At 40.6% G+C, this 26035-nt stretch overlaps 1 pseudogene; it reads right to left on the bottom strand.

Annotated features, from left to right (window-relative positions):
* On the bottom strand, positions 3072-4360 carry Gm4935 (predicted gene 4935; annotated as a pseudogene).

Here is a 26035-nt window from a genome sequence, read left to right as displayed (position 1 = left end):
TTTTCATCTTTATTCAGTAGTTTTGCACCATGCTCATTCCTATTCATACCATATTTTATTCCTTTGAATCTTATTATGGTCTGGGCAAGACTGAGACCTAGCCTCAGAGGACAGATGAAAGCATCAGGAGTCCCAGAGTTTTTGACAAAATTGACCATTTCCACCTTGGCTATGCTTCATCTTCTTGATGTCTTCCTCTTGTTATTTAATTTTCTGCCCATTCCCTTTTGTTGAGAGCTTATCGATTCTTTAATGTTATCACCACACTATCATTTCCCAGATTGATCAAAAGGTTGTTATGTGTAGCAGGATTCACAGACATGGAATTCAGTCGCCTCTCAATGCTGGTGGTTTTTCCAGTCAGACAGAGAATTGTTTCTGGGTTAAAATGAATTATTTTATTCTCCTAGGCTGAAAATAATGAAGTCTCTCAACAATTGCTGGTTCATTTCAAAAGCTCTAAAGCGCTCAAAAATTGGCAGCAACGCAGCAGTGCCCAGCATGGCATGTACCAGGGAGGAGAATGTGCGGTCTTGGTTTTTAATACACTGTCAAAGATCTGCATTTTTTTCCAAAGGAAATCACACTGGGTATGATTACAAAAATTCTTGTGCTTGTCCCAGAATTTCTGATTACCCGATATTATCTTATCTGACATAGTTGTCTTAGCAAGCAAGATGTCCAAGCCTCCATAAATGTGACTGCTTCTAAGACTGTGTGACCCTTTCAAACATAAATGAGAACACTTCCTTTATTGAGAGAGCTGTTGGCAGGTGCAGTGAACGTACCCTCATTGGAAAACAGAGCTACTGGAATAAAACCAATACTGCTACTGAAAAGAATGGACTCTACGCGCCAACATTTCTTAGTTTAGGAGTTAATCTCGTTCGCCTGGTCAAAGACATATATATATATGTCCTAAGCTGTGCTAAATCTGTAGGAGGAATAAGTTTTTACTTAATGTACTTTTCCATCCCCCAAATTTCTACTCTTGAGCACCATGAAGCCCTGTTGGGCCTTCTCACCTTCCTAACACAGAAAAGTCTAAATTTTCATTTTCTTATATCTCTTTTTAATGCTAGCCAGATCCTGAGTACGCCTTCTCAGGTCCTTTGGGTTTCCTTACTCTCTAAAGCCTTCTTCATTTCTACATGCCTGCCTCTCTGCCATGTAGTAGATCTCCATGCTGGCTCAACTGGAATGGTATGGTTTTCTCTTTTCCTCTTATCTATCGCCCTCCACCAGGCAGCTGCCTAGATTTTTTTTTAACTCAAAATTTTCCTCCAACTTCTTTTTTAGTCTGTTCTTAAATTATTTTATTAATGAGACAAAGAAACCAAAGAGGAGACCATGATTTTCCTGGTAACACTTCCAGTGGTTATCTGTCTAGACTGGATGTTTCTAGGTTCCTGGTATCCTGATCAAAGACTTGAGGAAGTATACCCAAATAATGAATCAGCAAGGGGTTCTGTCCAAAACCAAAATGGAAGTACAGAATACACACACTGTAAGGGAGCAACAGCCTCAGAGTCAGAGTTCTGGAGAATGAACCCTGGTTTGCTTCTCAGGGTTTCCTTCCATGGGTCCAGGAGGAGCTAGTTGCTAGGGGAAGAGTGTCGGTGGTTTTCTGTGCTGATTGACAGATTCAAGATATGCAGGTCTTTGTTTATGATGGAGGTCCTTTCTGAGGATGCTTTTGATTTTAATTGTATATATGCCTAAATATGCATAAAGGTAAGATGGTAAATAGGGGCGTTTCTCTTAGAGTTCACACAGGAGCTACAATTTGCCTTACTGTACATCTTCCCGGAAACAGTCCAAACTGGATCAACCTATTGCCTCTAGATCCAGGATATATTTCAGAATGTTTGATATCATACACACATGCATGTGGGCACACACACACACACACACACACACACCACAGAATACAGAAAAAGATTTTCTGAAGACATAGTTCCATGAATACTGAGAAACTATTGACTATTGGGAGAAATAGGAGCAGCGAGGAAGAGGGTGGACTTACCTAAATTTACCTTTTTTTATTCCTGCAACTAGAGTTTCAAGTAGTTTTAACTCACCTGACCTGGGTGCTGGGAATTGAACTCTGGTCCTCTAGATGAGAATCAAATGTTCTTAACTTCTGGGCCATTTCTCCAACCCCCTCATGCTAGAATCCTTATGCATAAGATGATGTTTTGTCCGACAAAAATATTCTGACCTCCAACAAATCTACATACATAAAATACTTGGTATATTTACAAATAGAGCATTAAAACTAATTAGATGTTTATTAACTTGTGCATGCATGTACATATTGCACAGGTGTGTACATATGAAGGTGAATGAGACAAAATAGTAGAGCCTTATATAAACAATGTTCAGAGAGCTTCGTGTGGCAAATTTGTAAATTAGTCTTCTCTGCATAAAACTTCCTGATGACTGCACTTGAGCTTTTTTCATCTCCTACTTTCTTGTTCTTTTTTTTTTTCAATATTTTTTTATTACGTATTTTCCTCAATTACATTTCCAATGCGATCCCAAAAGTCCCCCATACCCCCCCCACTTCCCTGCCCACCCATTCCCATTTTTTGGCCCTGGCGTTCCCCTGTACTGGGGCATATACAGTTTGCGTGTCCAATGGGCCTCTCTTTCCAGTGATGGCCGACTAGGCCATCTTTTGATACATATGCAGCTAGAGTCAAGAGCTCCGGGGTACTGCTTAGTTCATATTGTTGTTCCACCTATAGGGTTGCAGATCCCTTTAGCTCCTTGGCTACTTTCTCTAGCTCCTCCATTGGGGGCCCTGTGCTCCATCCAATAGCTGACTGTGAGCATCCACTTATGTGTTTGCTAGGCCCCGGCCTAGTCTCACAAGAGACAGCTATATTAGGGTCCTTTCAGCCAACACTTGCTAGTTACTTTCTTGTTCTTAAATACACATTGGATCTCTATGAACCATAAGTAACCAAAACACTTTGTCATGTAGTATGACTTCACCTTCATCTCACCAGCCCTATTCTTATGGGAAGCAAAACTCCTCAATCCTGTCTTTAATAAGTCTTTTTTTTTGATTGCACGGGATAAATTTATTAGTGTCTGCTTTTAAAAGCTTTTAGCAACAAGTCTGCTGCTCATCCTGGGGAGAGGGCTCCACTGAGGACCTCTCTCTCCATCAGGGGAATCTGTTCTCGGATGCTGGGATGGGTCTTGAAGTGTTCTAAGACGTTTTCCTGAATGAGATTCCACATCCAGACTTTGTGCTGTGTCTATCTCTTGGCAGCCAGCTCCCCACTGACCAGCATTTGATGTGTCCCACGTCTCAGTGATGCCCTCTCCACTTCTGGCAGAAATGCGAATCACCTTTGACCTCTAGACTTCCAAGCGCCTACAGAGCAACTTGAGTGCGCTCACATACTCTGCTTGGATCCTGCGGGCTGGCACAACCAAGTCTCCATCAAATTTAATTATAACAACCAAATCTGCCATTTCAATTATACCCCTTTTGATACCCTGCAGTTCATCCCCTCCTGCTGGCGGCAGCAATAAAAGAAACATATCGACCATGTCAGCCACAGCAAACTCCGACTGCCCAAACACCGACGGTTTCAATAAGAATGATGTCATAGCCCCCTCCTTCACACAACACAATGGCATCATTTGTGGTCCTTGTCACTCCTCCTAGAGTCCCACTGGTAGGAGAGGAGAATGTCAGCATTCATATCTCTTGACAGCTCAGTCATCCGGGTTTTATCACCCACCACTGGTGCAAGAAGATGGATTCACAACTAGCACAGATAACCTGTGCCCTTGCTCAGTCAGCATTTTCCCAAAACATCCTGCTCCAGGGGCCCAGACAGTCCTACTTGAAATGTGACAGGGTTTCCTTGGTTCCGCAGCTCCTGCTCCCGCTGGCGGGCTAAGACTCTCTGCAGGAGCACCTGAGCCAAGCTCCTTCTTCCTGGTGTGAGTTGATTCCACAAGAGTTATGGCCTCCGCTAGGCATGCTCTCTGTCCTTGAACTAAACCCGTGTAAAGTCTATCCACAAATCTTTGTTCTTTATCAGAAAGTCCTTCTGTGTGGTCCTTCAAGGTTGCCTGGACACATAATGTTCTCCTGAAGCCGTCAGACAGTAGCACCCTCTTAGTACAATGGTGTCCAAAACAGTTTGGCAGAGCACCTGGGGGTCCCGGTGCAGGGGGACTTGAGTGAAGGAGCCGTGGGGAAGGCACTCTTGAGAGGCAGGTTAGTAAATACCAATTAGGAGAAAGTAGCAGCGTGGAAATAGTCATTTTGTCTGTAACCCGATACTTTCTGACTTAGTGTGAGTTATGAATGGCCCTTGCGAGGCCATGCAGCCTTAATAAGTCTTAATTACTATTCTATTGCTGTGAAGAGACACCATGACCAAAGCAACTTGAAAGAAAGCATTTAATTGGGCAGGAATTAAGTGGGCAGTTAAACATATCACATCTGCAGTCAAGAGCAGAAAAAAATGGATACATGGTAGCCTATTTGGTTGTTTGCCTGCTGTCAACTAGCTTTCTCCTTACTTATACTGTTCAGGGTCCCCTTCCTAGGGAATGGTGCTGCCTACAGTGGGCTGCATCTTTCTACCTTGATTATCAACTAAGACAATCTCCTACACACATGCCCACAAACAAAACTGATCTAGATACCTCTTCATGAAGACTTTCTTTCCAAGTGATTATAGGTTTCTTCAAGTTAACAGTTAAAATTAACGAGCACAATAAACCATATGACACAAATTTATATCTTGCTTGATGCTTAAAAGGTCCCTACAATGCAGATCATAAATAAAAACACAAGAAAAGCTATATGAGACTATCCTAAAGAATCTCCAATTAAAATTCTACTTTCTCAAGTATTTATATTTTAATGATTATCTAATTACCCCTATTTTGTGAAGAAAAATGGGAGATATCTAATTTAAAACAAGAAGCAGCAAATTAAGAAGGACATAGTAAAATGTAGAGCTGAAAAAGTCATGTCCACTCCTGACATATTCTCTGAAATAGCTTTATTCTCTCTTCCCTCCCTCATTTGCATCTTAATGAGAACAAAATTATTCATACAGCTGTCCATTGAGATCCAAGAATTTTAAGTTGAATGTAAATTAGTATGCAAAGTTTGAATTCTACAAGCCACTGGAACAAGCCTCAGCAATATTACCCTCCCTGCTTGTGATTACATGTGATTCATCATTACAGGAATGGCCTGATACTTTCAAAACTATCTTAACACAAGTTCCTTCAAGGTGTTTTTAAAAAGTCATTTCAAAAACCATCTGGTCCTGGGCTTTTTGGGGGGTTGGAAGGTTTTTAATGACTGCTTCTATTTCCTTAAGGGTAATGGGACTTTTTAGATAGTTTACCTGATCTCAATTTAGCTTCGGGATATGGTATCTGTCTAGAATATCATCCATTTCATTAACATTTTCCAGTTTTAGCCCAAAAGCTCATAATATCCAAGATACAATTCACAGACCACATGAAGCTCGAGAAGGAAGACCAAAATTTGAGTGCTTCTGTCTTTCTTAGAAGGGGTAACAAAATACTCATGGGAGCAAATATGGAGACAAAGTGTGGAGCAGAGACTGAAGGGAAGGCCATCCAGAGACTGCCCCAACTGGGGATCCATCCCATATTCAGTCACCAAACCCAGACAGTATTGTTGATGCCAAGAAGTACATGCTGACAGGAGCCTGATATAGCTGTCTCCTGAGAGGCTCTGCCAGAGTCTGATATATCAGATGTAAATGCTTGCAGCCAACCACTAAACTGATCATTGGGTCCCCAATGGAGGAGTGAGAGAAAGGACTGAAGGATCTGAAGGGGTTTGCAACCCTATAGAAAGAACAACAATATCAGCTAACCAGACCCCCCAGAGCTCCAAGGGACTAAACCACAAACCAAAGAGTACAATGGAGGGACGCATGGCTCCAGCCACATATGTAGCAGAGGATGGCCTTGTCGGCCGTCAATGGGAAAAGAGGCCCTTGGTCCTGTGAAGGCTCTCTGCCCCAGTGTAGGGGAAATTCGAGGGCATGGAGGCAAGAGTGGGTGGGTGAATGGGGGCACACCCTCATAGAAGCCGGGGGAGGGGGTGGGATAGGGGTTTCGGGGGGTGGGGGAAATCGAGAAAGGGGGATACCATTTGAAATGTAAATACATAAAATGTCCAATAAAATAAAATAAATAAAAGGTAAGTCTGGAAAGATGCTTCTGTTGTTAAAACATTTGCTGCTCTTGCAGAGGACCTGGTTTGTTTCCCAACACTCACACAGTGGCCCACAGTCACCCATACTTCTAGTTCCAGAGCATCTGATGTCCTCTTTTGACCTCCTCAGGCACCTGGCAAATGTGGGGTGTACATACATACATGCAGCCAAAACATTTATATATAAAATAAATAAATAGATAAAAGAGATAGATAGATAGATAGATAGATAGATAGATAGATAGATAGATAGATAGATAGATAGATAGATCTAATAGGAAGGAAGGAAGAAAAGAAGGAAGGAAGGAAGGAAGGAAGGAAGGAAGGAAGGAAGGAAGGAAGGAAGGAAGGAAGGAAGGAAGGAAGGACCAAAAGCAACTTATAGAAGGTTTACTTTGGTGCATTATTCTAGAGGGCTAGGGTGGCAGGCAACAGGAACAGTAAATGGCTAATCATATTTTATCCATACACAGTAGCAGAAAATGGAGTGAGACTATATGTTCTCAAAGCCTGGCACCAGTGATGGACTTCTTCCAGCATGGCTATACCTTCTAAAGGCTCTAAATCCTCATCAAATGGCACCACCAATTGAAGAGAAAATGTCCTGACATATGAGCCTATGGGAGACATTTTTTCATTCAAACCACAACAGGGGTGGTATATAAATGAGTTACATTAAAGGTAGCAGAAATAGGCAAGAGGGTTGAAAATTGAAAGCAAAGTTTTGTGTTAAGATTATTAACATTTGAAAGTCAAGTACATAGTCTGTCTCCAGAGGTAAATGAGCTGTATTCAGATTCTGTACTTCTGTGTACTAGCTAAGTTCCCATTTTTATCAGTATGTAGTAAAGCCCAGAGGGCTCCTGCTAAGTTCTTAGGTTCTTGTGTCCCAGAACAACAAATAAGACAGAGATACACAGATAGTGTTGGAATCAGAGAGGATTTATTAAGAAAAGAGTGTTTCCAAGGAAGAAAGTGGGCCAGAGCTGTGAAGAAGTATTAGAAGTTCGGTGGTAAATGTTTTAAAAAAGACTGAGATGTTAGCATCCTAGTATGTGAGCTTTGAGATCATTCTTCATGAGGGTTGTGTGGATTGAAGTTTGGTCATCAGACTTTGCAGAAAGCATCTTTACCTAATGAATCATTTCAGGCCCCATCCTGCCTCCTTCTTATCAATGATACAAATACAAGTATGCAAATGCAAATGAGAACAGGAAAAAATAGATCTGTTGTTCTGCTTAGTACCAAAAAAATCCCCCTAGAGCTATGCAAGATCTGTTGTGAAAAGTTGAAGGTTAAAATCCCTCCAGGGAGCAGCAATGTTCTCACAGGTGGGCACCTGTCACCTACTGGAAAGGTGGAGTTGTCCACAGAGGCAGTGTGGGATTGTCAATGCGGCTATCTGATTTTGTTCCATTTTTAGAATCAAATGATTCCCTGAAGGGCCCTATAGCCCATCATAATAGACTCCATTTTAGACCTGTAGCCACTGTTAAGTTTGTTTTGATCTTTTCCCAATAAGAACTTTCCCACTTGTCTTTTCACCTAAAGTTAAAAAGCCAAAGTCCTTACCATGTAGCATTTGTGTTCCTGAGATAGCTCCTTGGTTTTGGACATGAATCATTTGTACTAAGGTAGCATCAGACCTAGTAAGGAAGACCCTGCCCAGAGCAGATGATCTCTGACGACCCACCTTGTATGAATATTCATGTCTGTAGATAAATATTTTCTTAAAAGCATCTTTGAATGTCCAGGGATCTGATTAGTGTTCCATTACTTCTATCTACAAGTGTCTAAAAGATGGCTTGATTAGTCACTCGTGCTGCATGAACTTGGGAAAGTTATTACAAAGCAGGAACCAAGAGTACTTAAGAGGAGGTAGATGTGGTTCTCTCAGTGTGCAGAGATGAATACATAGCATCTACCTGGCATGAAACTCAGACTCTGCAGGCTCCCTCTTGACCAATGGTTAGCACACATCAACTCCAGTCCCACATGCCAAAGTGGGCCCATTTTCTTATTGAAAACAGGATACAACAGTCAATAAGGCATCCTGGTTCTTACCTACATTTTTCTGCATTATCTGCTGGACACTACAGATGTACTAGGAGGGCCACTAAAACCCTCTAGGGGATTGAAATTCTGTTCCTAGCAATTCTGGGAAGCATCTGTCCAGAGTTTCTTAGTCAGTGTTCACGCAAGTGCCTGGACCTGAAACAACTATGGCCAAATTGTTTTATAATAAAAACCAACCAAGCCTAGTGAAGTAGTCAAGGTATAATTTCTGAAATTTTAATCTAAAGCTGTTTTTTATTCTTTTTTTTTTTTACAAATGTTTATTTCCCTGTCCAAATAAGCCACATAGTGGACGTTTCCATAGTGAACGTGCAAGCAAAGCATGAAATATAATTATTGTCACTTCAATTTGCAACAATTTAATACTAATGTTGAACGACTTTCCTGGAAATACTAATTTTTGTGAAAATGTCAACTCTAGAAAATTTCTCTTTTCTGCTAACAATTTTTCTAATTCAATTTGTTCTCTGGTATTTCTTTAGCAACTGCATGTTATAGTCTAGCCATTTTTACCATCAAGCCAAATGCTTGACATCCTATGGACCAAGTGTGGGCAACAGGTATGTTCATAGAACAAATGAGTGGAATGATTTTGCAATGAAGACACAGAGAAGATATATGCCACACTGAAAGAAAACTCGGAATCTAAGTCTGATCCAGGTGTCCCCTTGGCTCAGGCAGAGGAGTAACATGAGTAGGAAAAACTGTTCCCAACAGTGGTGGCAGAAAGGCTAATTTCAACCTCAGTCCCATGAATTAGTTACCTTGTAAACTGATGCCCTACCCTGGGTAGATAGATTGGTGGGTAAAGTGCTTGCTGAGTAATTATGAGGACCTAAGATCAAATCAGATCTCCAACATCCATGTGAAAAGGCAGAAGTGATGGTACACACCTGTAGTCCCAACACTGGGAGACAGAGAGAGACAGATCCCTGTCAGTCCAGTCAGTGAACTCTGGATTCCATAACACACCCTGTCTCAAAAATTAAGGTGGATGAGACTGGAGAAATGTTTCGGTCAATTAAGATCCCTTACCGATCTTCCAAAGAATTGTAGTTCACTTCCTAGAATCCATATAGTGGTTCACAACTTCCTACTACCCTAGTTCTAGGGAAGCTGATGTCCTCTGCTGACCTCTATGGGTACCTGCGCATAAAGGTTACACAAACTCATGCACATATATATGAATGAATGAATGAATGAATGAATGAATGAATGAATGGATGGATGAATGAATAGATAGAATTTTTAAATAAGAAAGATAGTGACAGAAAATGATACCTGGACCCTGGACACACTTGACTTCAACTTCTGGCCTTCACATGTAAATGTATGTATATACATGCATGTACCACACATATAAAATTTTAAAAGAAACCAACTGACTCTATCAGATGCCTGAGAAGGAAGCAAAGATCTAATGATGGGCTCCTGGTTAAAAGCTCATTCCACTCTGCAGAGATGGACTTCTTGAACTCAAGTACAATAGACATTATAGACCCTGTAGCTCACAGCCTATATCAGAGCCCAGCTCTGTCGAATGATTTTGGGAGTGTTATTGAACCTGTCTAGGTTTGCTTTCTTCCTCTTGAAATAGAGCTATGAGGTGTACCTGCTTTACATGTCTGTTATGTAAATTCAATGCACATCTCTTATAGCAGCACCTGGTCCCTAGGACCTAGTGAAATGAACTTTAAGAAGCTATGAGTCCATATCCCTTACCTTATCTTAGTTAGGGTTTTCCTGCCTTGAACAGACACCATGACCAAGACAACTCTTATAAGGACAACAGTTAATTGGGGTTGGCTTACAGGCTGAGAGTTTCAGTCCATTATCAAGGCAAAAGCATGGCAGAATCCAGGCAGGCATAGTGCAAGCAGAGAGTTCTACATCTTCATCTGAAGGCTGCTAGTGGAAGACTGACTTCCAGGCAGCTAGGATGAGGGTCTTAAAGTCCACACCCATAGTGACACACCTACTCCAACAAGTCCACAACTCCTAATAGTGCCTCTCCTTGGGCCAAGCATATACAAACCATCATACCATACCTGGCCCCAAACAGAACTGCACCTGAGAACTGGAATAATGGGAAGAAGAAGAGATGAATGGCAGTTTCTCTCACCTATGGAATCTAGTTCTTAGGGCACCCAGAGTAATGAAGAGTGAGATAAAGGAAATTCCTAACTCCAGATTTGTATGTTAACAAGTATTGATTCATGGTATAAAGTTCTAAAACTTTAGAACCCATGTCCAGGCACAGCCTGAAAGCCACATTTTCATGAATCTTAGAGCAGGTGGTGCACATCTGTCAGCACGACACTGGGAAGCCAGAAGTAGGAAGGTGACAGGTTCAAAGACAGCCTAAGGTATACAGAAACTCTGTAGCAATGCAAGACAAAAAAGAGTTTTAGCTTTTGTCCCAAGAACTTTGCATATGATCACTCAATGATTTTAAAACTCATGAGAAACAGGCACACTATTGGCAAAGCAAAATACGTCTCTCAACTCAGAGAAAATAAAAGTCAGTTCACTCTTGAGCCAGATGAGGTATCAAAGCCTAGCAGCTTGGATTCATACTACTCTGAATACATGTAGAAATTGTTTAGTAAAAGGATTTTATTATACTTTTCATTAAATTTGTTCATACATGAATATAATTATTATGTATAGAGTATTATGGGTGCTGTCATCCCTCACTCTCTCCAACTTCCCTCCCTCCCCTCTCAACCACTCTTTTCTTTCTTACATTTGCACTGTTCAGTTTGCTTGTTTTATAATCCACTAATTTTATTTTTTTTTTAATTTTTTATTAGGTACTTTCCTGATTTACATTTCCAATGCTATCCCAAAAGTCCCCCACACTGTCCCCCTCACTCCCCTAACCACCCACTCCTACTTCTTGGCCCTGGAGTTCCCCAGTACTCAGGCATATAAAGTTTGCATGACCAATGGGCCTCTCTTTCCACTGATGGCCGACTAGGCCATCTTCTGATACATATGAGAGACACGAGCTCCAGGGGGTACTGATTAGTTCATATTGTTGTTCCACCTATAGGGTTGCAGATCCCTTTAGCTTCTTGGGTATTTTCTCTAGCTCCTCCATTGGGGGCCCTGTAATCCATCCAATAGCTGACTGTGAGCATCCACTTCTGTGTTTGCTAGGCCCCGGCATAGTCTCACAAAAGACAGCTATATCAGGGTCCTTTCAGCAAAATCTTGCTTGTGTATGCAATGGTGTCAGCGTTTGGCAGCTGATATAGGATGGATCCCCGGATATGGTAGTCTCTAGATGGTCCATCCTTTTGTCTCAGCTCCAAACTTTGTCTCTGTAATTCCTTCCATGGGTGTTTTGTTCCCAATTCTAGGAAGGGGCAAAGTGTCCACACTTTGGTCTTCGTTCTTCTTGAGTTTCTTGTGTTTCACAAATTGTATATTATATCTTGGGTATTCTAAGTTTCTGGGCTAATATCCACTTATCAGTGAGTACATATCATGTGAATTCTTTTGTTATTGGGTTACTTCACTCAGGATGATACCCTCCTGGTCCATCCATTTGCCTAGAAATTTCATAAATTCATTTTTTAATAGCTGAGTAGTACTCCATTGTGAAAATGTACCACATTTTTCTGTATCCATTCCTCTGTTGAGGGGCATTTAGGTTCTTTCCAGCTTCTGGCTATTTTAAATAAGGCTGCTATGAACATAGTAGAGCATGTGGCTTTCTTACCAGTTGTAAAATCTTCTGGATATATGCCCAAGAGAGGTATTTCGGGATCCTCCAGTAGTATTATGTCTAATTTCTTTCTCAGTCTGTTTATTCTTTGTGTAGAAAAAGGCCATTGACTTGTTTGAATTAATTTTATATCCAGCTAATTCACTGAAGCTGTTTATCAGGTTTAGGAGTTCTCTGGTGGAATTTTTAGGGTCACTTATATAAACTATCATATCATCTGCAAAAAGTGATATTTTGACTTCTTCCTTTCCAATTTGTATCCCCTTGATCTCCTTTTGTTGTTGAATTGCTCTGGCTAGGACTTCAAGTACAGTGTTGAATAGGTAGGGAGAAAGTGGGCAGCCTTGTCTAGTCCCTGATTTTAGTGGGATTGCTTCCAGCTTCTCACCATTTACTTTGATGTTGGCTGTTGGCTACTGGTTTGCTGTAGATTGCTTTTATCATGTTTAGGTATGGGCCTTGAATTCCTGATCTTTCCAAGACTTTTATCATGAATGGGTGTTGGATCTTGTCAAATGCTTTCTCCGCATCTAACGAGATGATCATGTGATTTTTGTCTTTGAGTTTGTTTATATAATGGATTACGTTGATGGATTTCCGTATATTAAACCATCCCTGCATCCCTGGAAGAAAACCTACTTGGTCAGGATGGATGATTGTTTTGATGTGTTCTTGGATTCGGTTAGTGAGAATTTTATTGAGTATTTTTGCATCGATATTCATAAGGCAAATTGGTCTGAAGTTCTCTATCTTTGTTGGATCTTTCTGTGGTTTAGGTGTCAGAGTAATTGTGGCTTCATAGAATGAGTTGGGTAGAGAACCTTCTACTTCTATTTTGTGGAATAGTTTGTGCAGAACTGGAATTAGATCTTCTTTGAAGGTCTGATAGAACTCTGCACTAAACCCATCTGGTGTCCTTTGACTTTCACAGAAGCACAATAATGTGCACATTCTTTCCCTGTTTCTACATACACTAAATAAATGTAATAAGGTCCCGGGTCCCTCGGAGACAGTCTGCGCAGGTGAACATGTGGACTGTGGAGGGTGAGTAAGCAGACTGCAGGAGTGACACAGCTTCTGGGACAGGCCCCATTCTGGGCTCCAGACATTCAGGCACCTCCCCCACCAGAGGAGAGGTGGCTGCCTGAGAGGGCTCTGACTGCTGGAGCAGGTGAGGGAGCCATCTTGTGTCCGGGGTCCCTAGGAGACAGTCGGTAGAGGTGAACACGCGGACTGCAGAAGCTACACACTTTCTGGGACAGGCAGAAGTGACACAGCTTCTGGGACAGACCCCATTTCGGGCACCAAACATCTGGGCACCTTCCTCACCAGAGGAGAGGTGGCCACCTGGGAAGGCTCTCACTGCCCGGCAGGGGAGGAAACCATCTTTTTTCCCAGGTCCTTTAAAGACCAGTCTGTACAGGTGAGCATGAAGACGGATGAGGCAACACATCTTCTGGGACAGGCCCTGTTTCAGATTTTCATCTTCAGCCAGGAGGCAGGTCTGAACGCAGGACCTCTGTGCACCTTCCCTGAAAGAGGAGAGCTTGCCTGCAGAGAGGACTCTGACCACTGAGACTCAGGAGAGATCTGGACTCCCAGGACTACTGACAGAGGCTAACAGAATCCCAGGAGGAACAAGCTCCAGCCAGAGACAACTATAACAGCTAACGCCAGAGATTACCAGATGGCGAAAGGCAAACATAAGAATCTTACTAACAGAAATCAAGACCTCACACCATCATAACACAGCACTCCCACCTCAGCCAGTCCTGAATACCCCACCACACCCGAAAAAGCAAGATTCGGATTTAAAATCATATCTCATGATGCTGGTAGAGGAGTTTAAGAAGTGAAGTAATAACTCCCTTAAAGAAATACAGGACAACACTGCTAAACAGGTAGAAGTCCTTAAAGAGGAAACACAAAAGTCCCTTAAAGAATTACAGGAAAACATAACCAAACAGGCAGTGGAATTGAACAAAAGCATCCAATGCCTAAAAATGGAAGTAGACACAATAAAGAAAACCCAAAGTGAGACAACTCTGGAGATAGAAACCATAGAAAAGAAATCAGGAACCATAGATGCGAGCATCAGCAACAAAATACAAGAGATGGAAGAGAGAATCTCAGGTGCAGAAGATTCCATAGAGAACATGGGCACACAATCAAAGAAAATGCAAAATGCAAAAAGATCCTAACTCAAAACATCTAGGAAACCCAGGACACAATGAGAAGACCAAATGTACGGATAATGGGAATAGATGAGAATGAAGATTTTCGACTTAAAGGACCAGCAAATATCTTCATCAAAATTATAGAAGAAAACTTGTAAACCTAAAGAAAGAGATGCCCATGAACATACAATAAACCTACAGAACTCCAAATAGACTGGACCAGAAAAGAAATTCCTCCTGACACATAATAATCAGAACAACAAATGCACTAAAAAAGATAGAATATTAAAAGCAGTAAGGGAAAAATGTCAAGTAATATATAAAGGCCGGCCTATTAGAATTACACCAGACTTCTCACCAGAGACTATGAAAGCCAGAAGATCCTGGACAGATGTTATACAGACCCTAAGAGAACACAAATGCCAGCCCAGGCTACTATAACCAGCAAAACTCTCAATTACCATAGATGGAGAAACCAAAGTATTCCACGACAAAACCAAATTCACACAATATCTTTCCACGAATCAAGCCCTTCAAAGGATAATAACAGAAAAGAAGCAATACAAGGACAGAAATCACGCCCTAGAACAAGCAAGGAAGTAATCCCTCAACAAACCAAAAAGAAGACAGCCACAAGAACAGAATGCCAACTCTAACAACAAAAATAAAAGGAAACAACAATTACTTTTCCTTAATATCTCTTAATATCAATGGACTCAATTCCCCAATAAAAAGACATAGACTAACAGACTGGCTACACAAACAGGACCCAACATTCTGCTGCTTACAGGAAACCCATCTCAGGGAAAAAGACAGACAGTACCTCAGAGTGAAAGGCTGGAAAACAATTTTCCAAGCAAATGGTCTGAAGAAACAAGCTGGAGTAGCCATTCTAATATCGAATAAAATCAACTTCCAACCCAAAGTTATCAAAAAGACAAAGAGGGACACTTCATACTCATCAAAGGTAAAATCCTCCAAGAGGAACTCTCAATTCTGAATATCTATGCTCCAAATGCAAGGGCAGCCACATTCATTAAAGAAATTTAGTAAGGCTAAAGCACACATTGTACCTCACACAATAATAGTGGGAGACTTCAACACACAACTTTCATCAATTGACAGATAGTGGAAACAGAAACTAAGCAGGGACACAGTGAAACTAACAGAAGTTATGAAACAAACGGATTTAACAGATATCTACAGAATATTTTATCCTAAAACAAAAGGATATACCTTCTTCTCAGCACCTCATGGTACCTTCTCCAAAACTGACCACATAATTGGTCACCAAACAGGCCTCAACAGATACAAAAATATTGAAATTGTCCCATGCATCCTATCAGACCACCATGGACTAAGGCTGATCTTCAACAACAACATAAATAATGGAAAGCCAACATTCACGTGGAAACTGAACAACACTCTTCTCAATGATACCTTGGTCAAGGAAGGAATAAAGAAAGAAATTAAAGACTTTTTAGAGTTTAATGAAAATGAAGCCACAACATACCCAAACTTATGGGACACTATGAAAGCATTTCTAAGAGGGAAACTGATAGTTCTGAGTGCCTCCAAAAAGAAACTAGAGAGAGCACAAACTAGCAGTTTGACAAACCTAAAAGCTCTAGAAAAAAGGAAGCAAATTCACCCAAGAGGAGTAGACAGCAGGAAATAATCAAACTCAGGGACAAAATCAACCAAGTGGAAACAAGAACTATTCAAAGAATCAACCAAACGAGGAGCTGGTTCTTTGAGAAAATCAACAAGATAGATAAACCCTTAGCCAGACTCACTAGAGGGCACAGGGACAGCAACCTAATTAACAAAATCAGAAATGAAAAGGGAGACATAACAAACACTGAAGAAATCCAAAACACCATCAGATCCTTCTACAAAAGGCTATACTCAACAAAACTGGAAAACCTGGACGAAATGGACACATTTCTAGACAGATACCAGGTACCAAAGTTAAACCAGGATCAAGTTAATGATCTAAAGAGTCCCATATCCCTTAAAGAAATAGAAGTAGTCATTAATGGTCTCCCAACCAAAAAAAGCCCAGGACCAGATGCCTTTAGTGCAGAATTCTATCAGACCTTCAAAGAAGACCTAATTCCAGTTCTGCACAAACTATTCCACAAACGAGAAGAAGAAGGTACTCTACCCAACTCAGTAAATGAAGCCACAATTACTCTGACACCTAAACCACAGAGAAATCCAACAAAGATAGAGAACTTCAGACCAATTTCCCTTATGAACATCGATGCAAAAATACTCAATAAAATTCTCACTAACCAAATCCAAGAACACATTAAAGCAATCATCCATCCTGACCAAGTAGGTTTTCTTCCAGGGATGCAGGGATGGTTTAATATACGGAAATCCATCAACGTAATCCATTATATAAACAAACTCAAAGACAAAAATCACATGATCATCTCTTTAGATGCGGAGAAAGCATTTGACAAGATCCAACACCCATTCATGATAAAAGTCTTGGAAAGATCAGGAATTCAAGGCCCATACCTAAACATGATAAAAGCAATCTACAGCAAACCAGTAGCCAACAGCCAACATCAAAGTAAATGGTGAGAAGCTGGAAGCAATCCCACTAAAATCAGGGACTAGACAAGGCTGCCCACTTTCTCCCTACCTATTCAACACTGTACTTGAAGTCCTGGCCAGAGCAATTCAACAACAAAAGGAGATCAAGGGGATACAAATTGGAAAGGAAGAAGTCAAAATATCACTTTTTGCAGATGATATGATAGTTTATATAAGTGACCCTAAAAATTCCACCAGAACATAGTACTACCGGAGGATCCAGCAATACCTCTCCTGGGCATATATCCAGAAGATGCCCCAACTGGTAAGAAGGACACATGCTCCACTATGTTCATAGCAGCCTTATTTATAATAGCCAGAAGCTAGAAAGAACCCAGATGCCCCTCAACAGAGGAATGGATACAGAAAATGTGGTACATCTACACAATGGAGTACTACTCAGCTATTAAAAAGAATAAATTTATGAAATTCCTAGCCAAATGGATGGACCTGGAGGGCATCATCCTGAGTGAGGTAACACATTCACAAAGGAACTCACACAATATGTACTCACTGATAAGTGGATATTATCCCCAAACCTAGGATACCCAAGATATAAGATACAATTTGCTAAACATATGAAACTCAAGAAGAATGAAGACTGAAGTGTGGACACTATGCCCCTCCTTAGAATTGGGAACAAAACACCCATGGAAGGAGTTACAAAGACAAAGTTTGGAGCTGAGATGAAAGGATGGACCATGTAGAGACTGCCATATCCAGGGATCCACCCCATAATCAGCATCCAAACGCTGACTCCATTGCATATACTAGCAAGATTCTATCGAAAGGACCCAGATGTAGCTGTCTCTTGTGAGACTATGCCGGGGCCTAGCAAACACAGAAGTGGATGCTCACAGTCAGCTAATGGATGGATCACAGGGCTCCCAATGGAGGAGCTAGAGAAAGTACCCAAGGAGCTAAAGGGATCTGCAACCCTATAGGTAGAACAACATTATGAACTAACCAGTACCCCGGAGCTCTTGACTCTAGCTGCATATGTATCAAAAGATGGCCATCACTGCAAAGAGAGGCCCATTGGACACGCAAACTTTATATGCCCCAGTACAGGGGAACACCAGGGCGAAAAAGGGGGCGTGGGGGGTAGGGGAGTGGGGGTGGGTGGGTATGGGGGACTTTTGGTATAGCATTGGAAATGTAAATGAGCTAAATACCTAATAAAAATGGAAAAAAAATTCCACCAGAGAACTCCTAAACCTGATAAACAGCTTCAGTGAAGTAGCTGGATATAAAATTAACTCAAAAGAGTCAATGGCCTTTTTCTACACAAAGAATAAACAGGCTGAGAAAGAAATTATGGAAACAACACCCTTTTCAATAGTCACAAATAATATAAAATATCTTGGCATGACTCTAACTAAGGAAGTGAAAGATCTGTATGATAAGAACTTCAAGTCTCTGAAGAAAGAAATTAAAGAAGATCTCAAAAGATGGAAAGATCTCCCATGCTCATGGATCGGCAGGATCAATATAGTAAAAATGGCTATCTTGCCAAAAGCAATCTATAGATTCAATGCAATCCCTATCAAAATCCCAACTCAATTCTTCAATGAATTAGAAAGAGCAATCTGCAAACTCATCTGGAATAACAAAAAACCTAGGATAGCAAAAACTCTTCTCAAGGATAAAAGAACCTCTGGTGGAATCACCATGCCTGACCTAAAGCTGTACTACAGAGCAATTGTCATAAAAACTGCATGGTACTGGTACATGGACAGACATGAAGGTCAATGGAATAGAATTGAAGACCCAGAAATGAACCCACACACCTATGATCACTTGATCTTTGACAAGGGAGCTAAAAACCATCCAGTGGAAAAAAGGACAGCATTTTCAACAAATGGTGCTGACACAACTAGCAGTTAACTCGTAGAAGAATGTGAATTGATCCATTCCTACCTCCTTGTACTAAGGTCAAATCTAAGTGGATCAAGGAACTCCACATAAAACCAGAGACAGTGAAACTTATAGAGGAGAAAGTGGAGAAAAGCCTTGAAGATATGGGCACAGGGGGAAAATTCCTGAATAGAACAGCAATGGCTTGTGCTGTAAGATTGAGAATTGACAAATGGGACATCATAAAATTGCAAAGCTTCTGTAAGGCAAAGGACACTGTCAATAATACAAAAAGGCCACCAACAGACTGGGAAAGGATCTTTACCTATCCTAAATCAGATAGGGGACTAATATCCAATATATATAAAGAACTCAAGAAGGTGGACTCCAGAAAATCAAATAACCCCATTAAAAAATGGGGCTCAGAGCTGAACAAAGAATTCTCACCTGAGGAATACTGAATGGCTGAGAAGCACCTGAAAAAATGCTCAGCATCCTTAATCATCAGAGAAATGCAAATCAAAACAGCCCTAAGATTCCATCTCACACCAGTCAGAATGGCTAAGATCAAAAATTCAGGTGACAGCAGATGCTGGCAAGGATGTGGAAAAAGAGGAACACTCCTCCATTGCTGGTGGGATTGCAAGCCTGTATAACCACTCTGGAAATCAGTCTGGCCATTCCTCAGAAAATTGGACATAGTACTACCAGAGGATCCCCCAATACCTCTCCTGGGCATATACCCAGAAGATGTTCCACTATGTTCATAACAGCCTTATTTATAATAGTCAGAAGCTGGAAAGAACCTAGATGCCCCTCAACAGAGGATTGGATACAGAAAATGTGGTACATTTACAGAACGGAGTACTACTTAGCTATTAAAAACAATGAATTTATGTAATTCCTAGTTAAATGGATTGACCTGGAGGGCATCATCCTGAGTGAGGTAACCCAATCATGAAAGAACTCCCATGAAATATACTCAATGATAAGTGGATATTAGCCCAGAAACTTAGAATACCCAAGATAAAAGATACAAAGCACATGAAACTCAAGAAGAACGAAGACCAAAATGTGGACACTTTGCCCCTTCCTAGAATTGGGAATAAAACCCCCATGGAAGGAGTTACAGAGACAATGTTTGGAGCTGAGACAAAAGGATGGACCATCTAGAGACTACCATATCCGGGGATCCATCCTATATCAGCTGCCAAACGCACAACACTATTGCATACACGAGCAAGATTTTGCTGAAAGGACCCTGATATAGCTGTCTTTTGTGAGACTATGCCGGGGCCTAGCAAACACAGAAGTGAATGCTCACAGTCTCTATTGGATGGATCACAGGGACCCCAATGGAGGAGTTAGAGAAAGTACCCAATGAGCTAAAAGGATCTGCAACCCTATAGGTGGAACAACAATATGAACTAACCAGTACCCCCTGGAGCTTGTGTCTCTGGCTGCATATGTATCTGAAGATGGCCTAGCCGGCCATCAGTGGAAAGAGAGGCCCATTGGTCGTGCAAACTTTATATGCCTCAGTACAGGGGAACGACAGGGCCAAGAAGTGGGAGTGGGTGTGTAGGGGAGTGGGTGGGGGAGGGTATGGGGGACTTGTGGGATAGCATTGGAAATGTAAATGAGGAAAATACCTAATAAAAAATTTTTAAAAAGATATAGACTTATAGGCTGCTACACAAACAGGACCCAACATTTTGCTGCTTACAGGAAACCCACCTCAAGTAAAAATACAGACACTACCTCAGAGTGAAAGGCTGGAAAACAATTTTCCAAGCAAATGGTCCTAAGAAACAAGCTGGAGTAGCCATTCTAATATTGAATAAAATTGACACTCAACCCAAAGTTATCAAAAAAGACAAGGAGGGACACTTCATACTCATCAAAGGTAAAATCTACCAAGATGGACTCTCAATTCTGAATATCTATGCTCCAAATGCAAGGGCAGCCACATTCATTAAAGAAACTTTAGTAAAGCTTAAAGCACACATTGTGCCTCACACAATAATAGTGGAAGACTTCAATACCCTACTCTCACCAATGGACAGATCCTGGAAACAGAAACTAAACAGAGACACATAGACACTAACAGAAGTTATGAAACAGGGCTGGAGAGATGGCTCAGTGGTTAAGAGCACTAACTGCTCTTCTGAAAGTCCTGAGTTCAAGTCCCAGCAACCACATGGTGGCTCACAACCATGCATAATGAGATCTGATGCCCTCTTCTGGTGTGTCCCAAGACAGCTACAGTGTACTTAGATATAATAATAAATAGATCTTTAAAAAATTTTTTAAAAAGAAGTTATGAAACAAATGGATTTAACAGATATCTACAGAACATTTTATCCTAAAACAAAAGGATATACCTTCTACTCAGCACTTCATGCTACCTCCTCCAAAATTGACCATATAATTGGTCACAAAACAGGTCTTAACAGGTACAAAAATATTAAAATTATCCCATGCATCCTATCAGATCACCATGAACTAAGGTTGATCTTTAATATCAGCATAAATAATAGAAAGCCAACATTCACACAGAAACTGAACAACACTCTACTCAATGATACCTTGGTCAAGGAAAAAATAAAGAAATTAAAGTCTTTTTAGAGTTTAATGTAAATGAAGGCACAACATACCCAAACTTATGGGACACAATGAAGGCAGTTCTAAGAGGAAAACTCATAGCCGTGAGTGCCTCCAAAAAGAAACTAGAGAGAGCATACACTATCAGCCTGAAAGCACACCTAGAAGCTCTAGAACTAAAGGAAGCAAATTCACCCAAGAGGAGTAGATGGCAGGAAATAATCAAACTCAGGGCTAAAATAAACCAAGTGGAAACAAAAAAAACAAAAAAAAGAAAACAACTATTCAAAGAATCAACCAAACGAGGAGCTGGTTCTTTGAGAAAATCAACAAGATAGATAAACCCTTAGCCAGACTAACTAGAGGGCACAGGAACGGTATCCAAATTAACAAAATCAGAAATGAATAAGGAGACATCACAACAGAGCATAAGGAAATCCAAAACATTGTCAGATCCTACTACAAAAGGCTATACTCAACATAACTGGAAAACCTGGATGAAATGGACAAATTCCTAGAGAGATACCAGGTACCAAAGTTAAATCAGGATCAAATTAATGATCTAAACAGTCCCATTTCCCCTAAAGAAATAGAAGCAGTCATCAATAGTCTCCCAACCAAAAAAAAAAAAAAAAAAAAAAAAGCCCAGGATCAGATGGGTTTACTGCAGAGTTCTAAAAGACCTTCAAAGAAGACCTAATTCGAACTCTCCTCAAACTATTCCACAAAATAGAAGCAGGAGGTACTCTACCCAATTCATTCTATGAAGCCACAATTACTCTGATACCTAAACCACAGAAAGATCCAACAAAGAAAGAGAACTTCAGACCAATTTCCCTTATGAATATCGATGCAATAATACTCAATAAAATCCTTGCAAACGGAATCCAAGAACACATCAAAACGATCATCTATCATAACTAAGTAGGTTTCATCCCAGGTATGCAGGGATGGTTTAGTATATGGAAATCTATCAACGTAATCCACTATATAAACAAACTCAAAGACAAAAACCACATGATCATCTCATTAGATGCTGAGAAAGCATTTGACAAAATCCAACACCCCTTCATGATAAAAGTCATGGAAAGATCAGGAATTCAAGGCCCAGATCTAAACATAATAAAAGTAATCTACAGCAAACCAGTACCCAACATCAAACTAAATGGAGAGAAACTGGAAGCATTCTAACTAAAATCAGAAACTAGACAAGGCTGCCCACTTTCTCCCTACCTATTCAATATAGTACTTGAAGTACTAGCCAGAGCAATTAGACAACAAAAGAAGATCAAGGGGATACAAATTGGAAAGGAAGAAGTCAAAATATCACTATTTGCAGATGATATGATAGTATATATATAAGTAACCCTAAAAATTCCACCAGAGAACTCCTAAACCTGATAAACAGCTTCAGTGAAGTAGCTGGAGATAAAATTAACTCAAACAAATCAATGGCCTTTCTCTACACAAAGGATAAATGGGCTGAGAAATAAATTAGGGAAACAATGCCCTTCACAATAGTCACAAATAATATAAAATACCTTGGCGTGACTCTAACTAAGGAAGTGAAAGATCTGTATGATAAGAACTTCAAGTCTCTGAAGAAAGAAATTGAAGATCACAGAAGATGGAAAGATCTCCCATGCTCATGGATTGGCAGGATTAATATAGTCAAAATGGCTATCCTGCTGAAAGCAATCTACAGATTCAATGCAATTCCCATCAAAATTCCAACTTATTTCTTCACAGAGTTGGACAGGGCAATTTGCAAAATCATCTGGAATAACAAAAAAAATCTAGGATATCAAAAACTATTCTCAACAATAAAAGAACCTCTGGTGGAATCACCATGCTTGACCTCAAGCTGTACTACAGAGCAATTGTGATAAAAACTGCATGGTACTGGTACATGGACAGACAAGAAGGTCAATGGAATAGAATTGAAGACCCAGAAATGAATCCACACACCTATGGTCACTTGATCTTTGACAAAGGAGCTAAAAACCATCCAGTGGAAAAAAGAGCATTTTCAACAAATGGTACAGGCACAACTGGCGGTTATCATGTAGAAGAATGCAAATTGATCCATTCTTATCTCCTTGTACAAAGCTCAAGTCTAAGTGGATCAAAGAACTCCACATAAAACCAGAGACAGGAAATTTATAGAGGAGAAAGTGGGGAAAGCCTCGAACATATGGGCACAGGGGAAAAATTCCTAAACAGAACAGCAATGGCTTGTGTTGTAAGATCGAGAATTGACAAACGGCACCTCAAAAAACTGCAAAGCTTCTGTAAGGCAAAAGACACTTTCAATAAGACAAAAAGGCCACCAACAGATTGGGAAAGGATTTTTACCAATCCTAAATCTGATAAGGGACTAATATCCAATATATACAAAGAGCTCAAGAAACTGGACTCCAGAAATTCAATTAGCCCCATTAAGAAATGGGGTAGAGAGCTTAACAAAGAATTCTCAACTGAGGAATACCGAAGGGCTGAGAAGCACTTGGAAAAATGTTCAGCATCCTTAATCATCAGGGAAATGCAAATCAAAACAACCCTGAGATTCCACCTCATACCAGTCACAATGGCTAAGATCAAACATTCAGGTGACAGCAGATGCTGGCAAGGATGTGGACAAAGAGGAACAGTCCTCCATTGCTGGTGGGATTGCAAGCTTGTACAACCACTCTGGGAGTCCGTCTGGCGATTCCTCAGAAAATTGGACATAGTACTACCGGAAGATCCAGCAATACCTCTCCTGGGCATATACCCAGAAGGTGTTCCACCTGGTAATAAGGACACATGCTCCACTATGTTCATAGCAGCCTTATTTATAATAGTCAGAAGCTGGAATGAACCCAGATGTCCCTCGACAGAGGAATAGATACAGAAAATGTGGTACATTTACATCATGGAGTACTACTCAGCTATTAAAAACAATGAATTTATGAAATTCTTGGACAAGTGGATGTATCTGGAGGATATCATCCTGAGTGAGGCAACCCAATCACAAAAGAAGTCACTAGATATGCACTCACTGATAAGTGGATATTAGAATACCCAAGATACAATTTGCAGAACACAAGAAAATCAAGGAGACGGAAGACCAACGTGTGGATACTTCATTCCTCCTTAGATTAGGGAACGAAATACCTATGGAAGGAGTTACAGAGACAAAGTTTGGAGCTAAGATGAAAGGATGGACCATCCAGAGACTACCCCACCCAGGGATCTATCCCATAATCAGCCACCAAACCAAGACACTATTGCATATGCCAGCAAGATTTTGCTGCAAGGACCCTGTCTCATGTGAGGCTATGCCAGTGCCTGGCAAATACAGAAGTGAATGCTCACAGTCATCTATTGGATGGAACACAGGGTCCCCAATGGAGGAGCTAGAGAAAGTACCCAAGGAGCTGAAGGGTTCTGCAACCCCATAGGTGGAACAACAATATGAACTAACCAGTACCCCCAGAGCTCGTGTCTCTAGCTGCATATATAGCAGATGATGGCCTAGTCGGCCATCACTGGGAAGAGAGGCCTCTTCGTCTTGAAAACTTTATATACCCCAGTACAGGGGAATGCCAGGGCCAAGAAGTGGGAATGGGTGGGTAGGGGTACTGGGCGGAGGGCGGGTACAGGGAACTTTTGGGATAGCATTTGAAATGTAAATAAAGAAAATATCTAATAAAAAATTTTAAATGTAATAAATGTTAAAAACAAACAAGCAAGGATGTTATATGGGAATCACAAGGATATTAGGTCAGACACAGACGTGGCTATTAAGGCTACCAAGAGAATTGACTCAGAGTATGAAATATTCTAACTCTGCAAGCATGGCATTCTAGTCAACACAGGAGATCATCAACAGGGCTGTGGCTTTTTTCAGGAATTTTAGTTCACACATATATGAAGAACATGTAGAATAAAATGTAAGTGATAAATCCTGGTGTTAGGATCTTTGAAATAGTCATATATTTCGAAATCCATGAGAGAAGACCATTGTAAGGAAATATCTGTTGCTCTGACCGTGAAAAACTTGGCTCTGTGTCTTAGAGTAAAAAAATGAGCATTAAAAATATAAGAATCAATGAAAATAATAATAAAAATATAAAATTGATTAAAAATAATCTCTTTTTTTTCTCTAGAATTGTGCTTTGGGAGGATGAACATTTTGTGTGGGGATATGTCTGCGCCCTGCTTTGAGTTGCGTGAAACAGTGAGTTTAGGGCTGTGCCTTGACCTAAGTAGGTGACTATTTTACAAATCAGTGTTTGACTCCCATTGTCAGTGTAAGCACAAAGGCAGGATGACACTGCAGCTCATTGTCTATCTGTATCACCACACCAACCATGTGATACCAGCTATAAAGGTACCAGCTATAAGCTTATTGAAGTAGATTGAAACATATGAGCCCATGTATGTAACAACAAGCTAAAGAACATATCAAGCACACCAGAACAAGGGGATATACTCTTGGATGCTATGAAAGGAAGGAGACCTAACACTGCAATGGCGGTAGGTCCATCATCCTGTTGTTACCTGGTGTGTGTGTGTGTGTGTGTGTGTGTGTGTGTGTGTGTGTGTGAATTTTAGGGAAGGACATAATTCAGCCCTCAGGAGTCAGAAAATTGATTTAACAAAGAGGTAGTCATGGGTCAAAAAATACAACTGAACTGGAGTCTCAATATTCCTTTAGGAATAGAGTTTATTGAGGCAGCTCCTGCAACCTAATTG

Source organism: Mus musculus, chromosome 13, assembly GCF_000001635.26.
Source record: "Mus musculus strain C57BL/6J chromosome 13, GRCm38.p6 C57BL/6J".
Taxonomy (NCBI): Eukaryota; Metazoa; Chordata; class Mammalia; order Rodentia; family Muridae; genus Mus; species Mus musculus.
Note: the sequence above shows the minus strand (reverse complement) of the source record. Positions and strands in the feature narration are given on the sequence as shown.